This window comes from Triticum aestivum, chromosome 7B (assembly GCF_018294505.1).
Source record: "Triticum aestivum cultivar Chinese Spring chromosome 7B, IWGSC CS RefSeq v2.1, whole genome shotgun sequence".
Lineage (NCBI taxonomy): Eukaryota > Viridiplantae > Streptophyta > Magnoliopsida > Poales > Poaceae > Triticum > Triticum aestivum.
The window spans coordinates 616,754,538-616,764,824 of NC_057813.1; the positions used below are offsets into that span (position 1 = coordinate 616,754,538).

Below are 10,287 nucleotides of genomic sequence, written 5' to 3' on the forward strand. Positions count from 1 at the left end.
ATTTTGCTCATCGTCGCGCCTCAAGTTTCCGACAGCGCCATGGCTGTACACCGTCGACTTCGCCAGAAATCTGTCTGCACATACTCTACTATCTGCTGAAACTTCGTCTGACCTGAGGTACATACTAAAGTGTCATCGATTTGTACCTATCATCAACTACTTCTTAAGTCTGTATGTCATCAACTATACTACTTATTAAAAGGGATAAAGAGAGGATATGTCAGAGCTAGATGAAACAATAGCCCTGTGAAAGAGAGGTTTCTGCTTTCTATGTGAGTATCTTGGTGCATGCTTGTTTCTGAATAAAATGCAGAGGTCGTGAACAAATTAAAACATGCTCTCTGATGGGCAAGGGTAGGTTTATTTTGAGTCAAAGTAGTATTAGTTGTATACTTATATATACGCCATTTGAAAAATAGTATGTATATGCTCCTTGCAAACTACTACGTATTATTTAAATGTTTTACATAAGACTGTCCATCCAGATACAATAACTAATTAGTATTTTAATAACTTGAATTGCACGGCTTGATCGCTCTGCTTGGGTCTTCTCTTATGTATGAGTGCACCATGTGCGGGTTAAATAAGTCTTCTAACTGTCTTGGCTAATTTGCCTTCTGTTTTGATTTGAGCTGATGGGGATGAGATGTGACCCCGCTGGGCGTCGCAAATGCCACTGCTCCAATGTGTGCCCCAGCTTCGGTGATGCACAGGCGAGGCAACACGATTTGGTACAGTGGCCCTCCTTCCAAGAAATCAAGTTTTTCGTTCAGATTTTAGAGCTCTTGAGTTTCAGCTTAGTTCAAGGATAGAAAAGCATACTCCTTATGGATTCAATGAGGAAGACCATTAGCCGCCACCTTTTCAGAATTGGATGGTGTGGTGCACCTTCATCCTGCTGTCTAATTTCTTTGCTTATTTGCTTTAACTGTACTACAGTATATAGCAGGATAAGGATCCAATCTTGTGACGCCTCTCCATTTGCACCATCGTCAAAAGTTGCACATGAGTTGATTCAGACTTTCAGAGTTCATAGAACACCTAGAGTTAATCAGCCTGAAGGTATATCAGATCCTATGGAAAGGGGACCCGGTTCAGATTTGTCACTACTCTGTGTTGTTGGATAGCCATGGTATGTATTAGTTTTGTTTTACCACAGTTTGATTCTTGGTAGTTAGGATATCAGGTGTATACATTACTTTTCTTATGAATTTTTTCTCTTTTAGTGCACTATCTATCTATCTAATCTATCTATCAAAGTTTTCAAAGAAATTGATGGCGGTGGCTCAGAGGCGTCATGGTGAATGGCGAAGCTTCTAAAATGGACGGAAGAGAGGTGGTGACTCGCGGCTGGGAGACGTACATATTTGAGGAAATACGATTCATAAGGTTTCATATTAACAAAAAATGATGATCTTTGTAAAGTAATATGAACATTTTGTTGATTCCGGGACAATTTTATTCTCCAATATGAATCCGTAAGAAAAGATATGACAATACATTTGTGCAAACTGATAATGTAAGCTCATCTCGAAACTTTATTCTTTTTCTAAGATTGATTTACTTGGTGGTGCTAACTTCCATTCTATCAAAACAGGACATGCGTGCTATTTCTGAAAAAAGAAGCTTCTCTGTTGGCTGGCATCCCTGATGGTGCCTTTAGATATGTAGGAAAAGAAATGGTATCTCATAATTCACTGGATGTAGACCAGTAGGGTCAATCACAAATTGTTGGCTGTAAATGAATTTCAGTTTCTAGCTTTCATAAAATTTAGACATGTACTGTTTAGCAGTTGTAGTGCTCTTATTATTATTTTCCACAAATATCATCATGTTTTGCTATTGATGTAATGCTATATTCCTTGACTGAAATCAAATCCTTTAGTTGCTACTGTGGTGCTTTTATTATTGTGTGCATATATTCGATAATGGCTTCAGTTTCAATTAAAATCGTTAACTGGACTCCCATGATTGAGGTGGTGTATTATTCGGCAAAAAGTAGTTTTGTCGCCTTTTAGTGTTTTCATTTACATTCATGGTCATATATGCTGCTTTGGACGAAACAAAAACTCCGACCACAGCTGGTGGGGGTTGTGATGGACAGGGCGAACACACCGGACAGGGCACCAAACGGTGACTACTCGCACCCCCCACCCCCCTAACCCCATGGGGAACCCTCCATTACGGCACCATGGGAGGAAGGGATAGGTCCATGTCGACAAAGGAGGTAGACATGATGCGGGCGGCGGCGGCGCAGATCACTTCAACAAGGGACACTTGAAATGGGGAATGATAAGGAAGATGAGTTCGTGCGTCCTTATTTCAATAAAAGTTAACGTCAAGTGCTTTGTTTGGGCTAAACCCAAATAGTTAAAGAAAAGAATAAACTGTTCCCACCAAATAACCATCTGTAAAAATTACCTAACAAAAATGCTACAAAAAATATCTGTAAAAAAATTAACACGGTAAAAATAGCTTTAAAATGTTCACAGTTTTACATATATTCACACTATCTTTGTTTAACAAAATATGGTCGCATTTTTTAGAGAACTAAAAAATTCCCAAAAAAAAGTTCCATCTTTTACTAAAACAAAGTCCATCTAGAAATGTACAACTAAAAAAAAACATTCTTTTCATTAAAAACATCTGTTCAAAATAGATTTTTTTCCATAAAAAATGTTCTTTTCAAGAGAAATGTTTCAATTTTCATGAAAACATTAACTGTTCTTAAAAAGTGTTCCATTTTTATGAAAATGTTAACTTTTATTAAAAATAAGATTTTTTCATGTTTAACCTTGTTATGGACATTTATTAAAACTAGGTATAAAAATGATGCCCAATGGCATATGAAGTTGGTTGTGCCTTTTTTTCACCCGGTGCAACGCACGGGCATTTGTACTAGTTTGATAAAAATCCAATACAGCAGTACCGCAGAAAAAATTCAGATGCCTACCATCCATATAAGAACAAGCTACTTCCACTATAACTGCTCCATGCTAGAAACAAGCAAAATTCATGTCTCTAAGCTACACGCCATCAAAGTGTACGAGATAACAACAGCTCGGGAGCAACTGAATGTGTTCACGCATTTCTTCCCGGCAACGAAGAAACCTAATCCAAAACGAACTTAAATGCATCAGGAACAAGACTGAAACTAGAACTGGTAGACAAACATATGGCAGCTCAGATAGTGCAGAACAGTGGAATTACATACTATATTAAGGGCACCACAACAGAAGTTTCTGGACACAACTGAACATAAGACTGAACCACGGTATGGTAGAACGAGTAAATTGCAAAAAACCACCATAATTGGAGACCCTAATTCGGAAAACCATAATCATTCGATTTTTTTTCAAAAAACCACCATCATTGTGCTAACAGTTTTCAGAAAACACTTATCACTGGATTAGAGATGTTTGACACACAAACTGACTGCTGGGTCCCACTTGCAAGTGATGACATGGCACAAAATAGTATTAACCTATATAAGCAAGGAAAATTGTAGGATCGATGAATATCATGTGAACAAAATAGACCGTGCTAATTATGCATATGTAAATAGCTTGGAGTAAACTTAGCCAAGGATGTCCATCCCATAAGGATAATGAATTCCCATCCGATTTATTCACCTTCCAGCTATCTATTATGAACTGGAACAACCTGGCCCCATTTGCACAGAGGAATTCAGGTTTGTCCTCCTAGTACGACTCGGGGCAGAAGCACCTGGGGCATAGAAAACGAATCAGAAGAACTACACCGCGCCTCAAAGAATAAATTATGTATGTAGCCCAAATAACACACAACAGTGCGCTACTTCCTTACTTGGCCTCCGACGCCGCACGCCATACACCAACTCTTTTACGCAAATAACAAGGCATGGCGTATTATCATCGATCAACAAGAATAACCAAAGGAGTACAACATTGTGTTGATCTGGGCAATAAATAGGAAAGATGATGCATATGATATCCTGATATCACCTGGGCCAAAAATCCTAGACACAGACAGAGAACTTCAAAATCTTCAACAAGAGATCCAAAGAAAAGGACCCACATCTCCATCCCCACCTTGTTCCCATCGTGTGCGGAATTCAGATTGATGCAAACGATGTCGTGGGGCGGGGGTAGCGCGACCATGTGTTGGGACTGGAGGGGCAGTGGGACTTGGTGTCGCGGGCAAGGGCGCGCACACTAGTGCAGAATCGGGCTTTAGTGCCGGTTCGTAACGGCCTTTAGTGCCGGTTTGCAAACCGGCACTAAAGAGTGGGGACTAAAGCCCCCCCCCCCCCCTTAGTACCGGTTCGTCACGAACCGGCGCTAAAGTGCCACCACGTGGCATGAGCCAGGCCCGGGGTGCGCGTAGGGCATTAGTACCGGTTGGTAACAATATTTTGGGGGGGGGGGGTATGATTTATTTTCCATTCAATTTTTTTTTGCTGTTATTTCATGATACTACAAATTGTACACGTTATGTATATATATAAATAGATTTTCTCATACGTAGAACCATATATATATATATCTCACAAACCAACACCATTAATTATTCACACATACACATGTATATACATATACAATTTCTCCTACATATATATGTTGCCTTTGGTGCCTCTGGAGCACGATGACAAGTGGTTCATGGGGGCGGTAGCGGGTAATAGTATTCTCCTTTGGGATCTATGACCTAGTCGAGCAAAAATCCGGCTATTTCCTCTTGAAGTGCTAGTATGCGGTCCGATGATAGGAGCTTATCCCGCACCGATCTGATCTGTTAAGAAGGAGATCAATATGCATGTGTGTTAGTTGTGTGACTAGATATCGATAATGGTGTGAATAGTGTTCTGACAAACGTACACAGTCCTGTCTATCAGATCTGCTCTTTTCGCACGTCATCATGTGAATGTTCTCACAAACGTAGTATGCACACAGATTATTCCCCGGCGTCTGCCTCAGGGCCTTTGCGAGAATGGAATTGAATCAGATAATGATTAATCAAGCATGATAATTAATTAATGATATTGAAACAAGAATTAAAGAGATGGTAGCTAACTAGTACTACTTAATTACTTACCTTTGGTCGATGCCAAAACAACTTTTTTGGCCACGTGCCTGGAGTCACCTTGATGAATTTTGCCCATGCCCTGCCCGCCGGCAAAGAAAATTAATAAAGGGGTTATTAAATAGTTCATATCAGGAAATGATGAACTAATAATTAATAGGTCAAGATATAGTTAATAATGATTGAAATTACCTGTTGACTATCCCCTTCACGATCGTGTAGTCTTTATCTTCTTTAGTTAGTGAGTCCAGTAATTCAACTTTTCCTTCCTCAACTTTAATGTCTAACAAGACCCAGTGCCAACTGCATACGCACACGTTTGCATGTCTTAATTAAGCGGGCATGTGCATAAAATTAATTAACTACCGTAAACCGTATACACTTAATTATTAACATCTAGCTAGCTAGTAAGCAAAAACAGAATTTGTAGTACAAGACAGTGTGACTCACGGGAAGTTGTAAGGAAGTAGTATATCTTCATTGCTATTGAGGCGCTTCAAGAACTCTAGCATGCTTTCCTCTACAGCATCTTGACAATGTTCAATCTGCCATATGTCCTGATTAATGGTATTTGGGTCAATGAACCCAACGCCATAGCGTCCAGCTTTTTTCATTTCATACATCTTCATCCTGCATATAATACCACAGAAAAAGAATATAGTGAGGATAATTACATGTAATGATTGATCAAAATTATCACTACATAACTAGCTTGAGACTTAAATTACAGAAAGAAATCACTTACAGACAATAGCAACTGACGATAGACTTGTCGAGTGCGTCTTGATTGTATAACTGAAATAGTTCTGGATACTCAATGGTCAGAGCTTTCTCATGGTAATAATGCTCATGCTTGACATTCACCATGAGGGACTCTCGATTGGAAATCTTGGTAATGTTCATGTACCATTGATGCAATTGATACATTCTCGTTGGGAGGTCCTTGACCTTGTCTGGATGGACCAAAGGTTTGCCCCGGACATATTGCCATGCTATTTCCGATTCTTTAAGCGTAGGCATGGGCTCGATTTCGAGGAGTTGTCCAACAGAGATATTGAGCATTTGAGCCTGCATTATATGATCCTCTGTTATTACCACATCGCCATGCTGGGGAACGCTAACGGTTTGCCCACAATAATATTTGGCGCGCGTACTACTCCTCTCATGTGTTGTTGGCACAACAAGCGGGGGGATCGCTTGCGCCGCCTGTTCTCCCAACTGGGGAACGGTTTTCCCGCATTTTTTGCCAGCTGCTTGTTGGCTCGAGCTTGAGCTCGCTTCCTTTTGTAGTCGTGCTCGATGTGCCTTCCTGATTTGGCGCTCATAGTCCGAGTCAACAGGCTTGGGAGCTGGTTCTCTAGCCATACGAATGAAGTGGTCAATTACTTTCTCAGGCACTTTCTCCTTTGGCGGCGGTGCCGGTTTCGGTCCAAAATGGGCGTCCACTTGGGCTTGCACTATGGCTGTGTTTTGCTCCTTAGTCATGTCGTAAGGCCTCTGAGGAAGAGGAGCGAGGCTTGGACCATATTTATATCGCTTGTCTCTGCCTGTACTTCTTGAACTACCTCGACTCGTACCGCTATGCACCAAAGCTGCGGCATGTCTCTTCTGCGATTGCTGAGACGGCAGAGACGGCTGACGTGGAGTTGGACCAGGAGAAGTGGCCTGATGATGTGCCGGACTTGAAGCAGGAGGTGTGGCCTGACACGGTGCCAGACTTGAAACCGGAGAAGTGACATGACCCTGTGCCGGACTTGAAACCGGAGGAGTCAGCTCACGCGTTCGGGGACTTGGAGGAGGTGGCGGACTTCGAGGAGGAGTCTTCTCATGCGTTCTTGGACTTGGAGGAGCGGGAGTCTGCTTACTCGGTGGCGGACTTCGAGGAGGAGTCGGTAGACGACGTGGTGTCGGTGGACTTCGAAAGATGATGCAATCCTTTCTCCATAGGATGATACGATGTATGGCCTCTCCTAGTGTGCGCTCGTCTTCACCTCCAGGAATGTCAAGCGTTAGCCCCGAATATGGGTCCACCACTTCATCAACCATGACACGAGCATAGCCCTTTGGAATCGGGATGCAATGGTAGGTTGCTTTGGGGGTAACTGGAAAAGTAACGCCGTCCGCCACCTTCATGGATATGTTCTTCATTTTGGAGTGTAGCTCATAGTTAGTGTTCTCTATGATGTCATCCACAGGGTATGTATCCAGCAGTGTGTCGCCCGGGGCAGAACCAACGCTGCTTCTCGGCATGGATGGGACGGTGCTATCCAATGCTGGACGATCATCCGCTTGCTGCTGCCGCTGCTGAGACCCCCTTTCCTGGCTAAGTGAGTCGATCTGATGTTGCTGGTGCTGGAATTTGAGTGCCAGGTCCACGTGCCTTGCTTCTAGGCCTTGAAGGCGTTCTGCATCCTGCTTCCTCTGCTCCTCCTCCAGCTTCCTTTTCTTCTCCTCCTCCATCTTCCTTCTTGCACGGGTCCTGTAGTCCTTGTTCCATTCTGAAAAGCCCTCATACCAGGTAATAACGCCCTTGCCTCGTGTTCTTCCCGGGTGTTCAGGATTTCCCAGGGCGCGTGTAAGCTCGTCGTTCTCTCTGTTGGGCGTGAACTCCCCCCTTCGAGCTTCTTCTATTGCGTCAATTATCTTTTGTTCGGCTCCTTTTAGACTTGCCTTTCGTGAAACTTCGCCTGTCTTCGGGTCCAATGCTCCCCCATGCGCATAGAACCAAGTTCTGCACCTGGGGGGCCAGTTCCTAGTAACCAGAGTGACCCCTGCATCCTCCATCTCTTGCTCAGACTTATCCCACTTAGGCAATCCCACCACGTAGCCAACTGGACCCAGCCTATGAAACTGCATCTTTCTTGCGGCATTTGCCTTGTTTTTCATCGACCGTTCCTTAGATAATTCCAAATCCTTGAAGGTCACGAAATCGTCCCAGTGCTCTCTTTGCTTCTCCAGTGTTCCCTTGAAATCTGGAGTCTTCCTTTCATTAGCGAGGTAGTTGGCCCATACAGTTTTCTTGTGGGTGTTGAATGCAATTGCCATCTTCTTAAGAGCAGCGGCCTTGACTTTCTTCACATCTGCTTCAGTGAAATGATCTGGTAGGATGAAATGTTCCATCAGAGATTTCAAAAGGTCTTCTTTGGCTCTGTCGTCGACCCAAGTAACACCTGGACGTTTAGTCTTTGGCTCTTTCCATTCTTGAATGGAGATCGGGAGTTTGTCCTTCACAAGAACTCCGCACTGACGAGTCCACTTGTCCGCAACGTTCTTAGGCGTGAGGGGTTCGCCACTAAGTTTGATGGATTCGATGTGGTACTTTACACCATCCTTCAACATTCTGCCCGGGCCTCGCTTTGTCTTGCTGTCTGTAGAAGCAGATTTGCTCGATCCGGAGGGCTGAAAGAAGAAAGATCGATTCGTTAATATATCTTCAATAAAAAAACATGTGATGATCACCATGATGCATGCTTATATAAATATACCTCGCCGGTAGTCTTTGTTATTTGAAGATCAGCATTGTCTGTGTCATCACAAACATTGTCTGTGTCATCATAATCATAATCATAGTTCATGACTTCATCAGCTCGGTCGTCGAGATCGAATATCTTTTCATCACCCTCTCCGGTATTGTTCAGATATTGGGAGCCGTCATCTGCTTCATTCAGATCATCTAGCCTGTGAGGGCTGCGTATGATGTCGAACAATTCCTCTTCTCTCTCTCTGCCGGTATTGTCCGCCATAGCTTTTACTTTACTAATACAGAAGAAATATAAAACAATTTAGTATTCAAATTACAATGCATGGATGCAATTAATCAATAAGGAAAAACTGAATCTCGAATACATCGTCTCGAATATATAATCTCGAATACATCATCGTCTTAATATATATAATCTCGAATACATCGTCTCGAATATTATATATCGAATACATCACTGGCTAGGTACCTAATAAAGATCGAGTACTACAGAAGAATCTAGGGCGCCACTCGCGGTTCCTGGGGCGCGGGCGGTGCACACCCAAAGAGAAGGAACCATCACAGGATCATATCTCCGGTCATCTGCCCAAAGAACCCGCCAAGTAGTGGAGAACCTGGCATCGTCCATAGCAGCCATGTAGCGATGGACGTGCTCATCTTCCTCCCTGACACGGCGACACACCACCTCCGGCGGGGCCGGCTGCCTCTACACCGAATGTGGCCCACGCGAACGCCACCAAAGAAGATCAGGGTCGACGACGGGACCCGAGGTCGGGTTCCTCACCAAACAGCGCGCCCCTCCAGGTAGCACCTCCTAGTGCCAGCCCGGCGGAGCCCAGTCCCGGACATGGGTCCCCTGAAGCAGGACGTCGTCGCGAACGGGTCGACGGCGAGGATGCGGGCCGGGCATATCGTCGAGAACAAATACTATATGCCCGCAAAGAGTAACATTTTTTAAATGATTGGATTGTGATAACTAAAATTCTATATATATGAAAATTCTAACAATTTGACATTAATCTAATTCATCTAACTAAAACTAATTCTAAAATTTCCTGATTATATAACTAACATTTCCATAACAATTCTAATATTTATATAACTAAAAACAGAAAAATTGCTAATATTTCTATAACTAAAAAACAGAAAACATTTATAACAATTCTATATAACTAACATTTCTACTATTTATATAACTAAAAAACAGAATAATTTCTAACATTTCTATAACTAAAAAACAGAAAATTTATAACAAACAAACTAATGTGTGTGTGTGTGTGTGTGTAGTGTGTGTGTGTGTGTGTGTGTGTAGTGTGTGTGTGTGGACATGGCGGCCGGGGCGAGCTCACCGGTGAGGCGACGACGGGGCGACGGGACGGGGCGGCGACGACGGAGCGATGGGACGGGGCGGCGACGACGGGGCGGGGCGGCCGTGGCGCGCGACGGAACGTGCGGCGACGATGGGGCGGGGCGCCGGCGGGGCGCGGCGACGGGGATGACGGAGACGACGAGGATGGGGACGGCCGGGGCGGCGACATCGACGGGGGCGGCGACGAGGGGCGGGGACGGCCGGGGTCGGCGACGAGGGGCGGGGGCGGCGACGTCGACGGGGACGGTGTCGATCGGGGCAGGGCGGCGCGACGAAGGGAAGAAACAAAGGGAAACTGAATTTTTTTCAAGTGTTGTATATATAGGATGGACCTTTAGTACAGGTTGGAGCCACCAACCGGTACTAAAGGTCTGTTTTG

The 10,287-nt window shown here is 43.9% G+C and overlaps 1 long non-coding RNA gene across 1 annotated transcript; it reads left to right on the forward strand.

Moving 5' to 3' along the window:
• The first annotated feature begins 1,093 nt into the window (after positions 1 to 1,093).
• On the forward strand, positions 1,094 to 1,511 carry LOC123161886 (uncharacterized). The gene is made up of 2 exons (XR_006480935.1): positions 1,094 to 1,132; positions 1,270 to 1,511. It is a non-coding gene; the product is annotated as an uncharacterized lncRNA (long non-coding RNA).
• Positions 1,512 to 10,287: the final 8,776 nt, after the last annotated feature.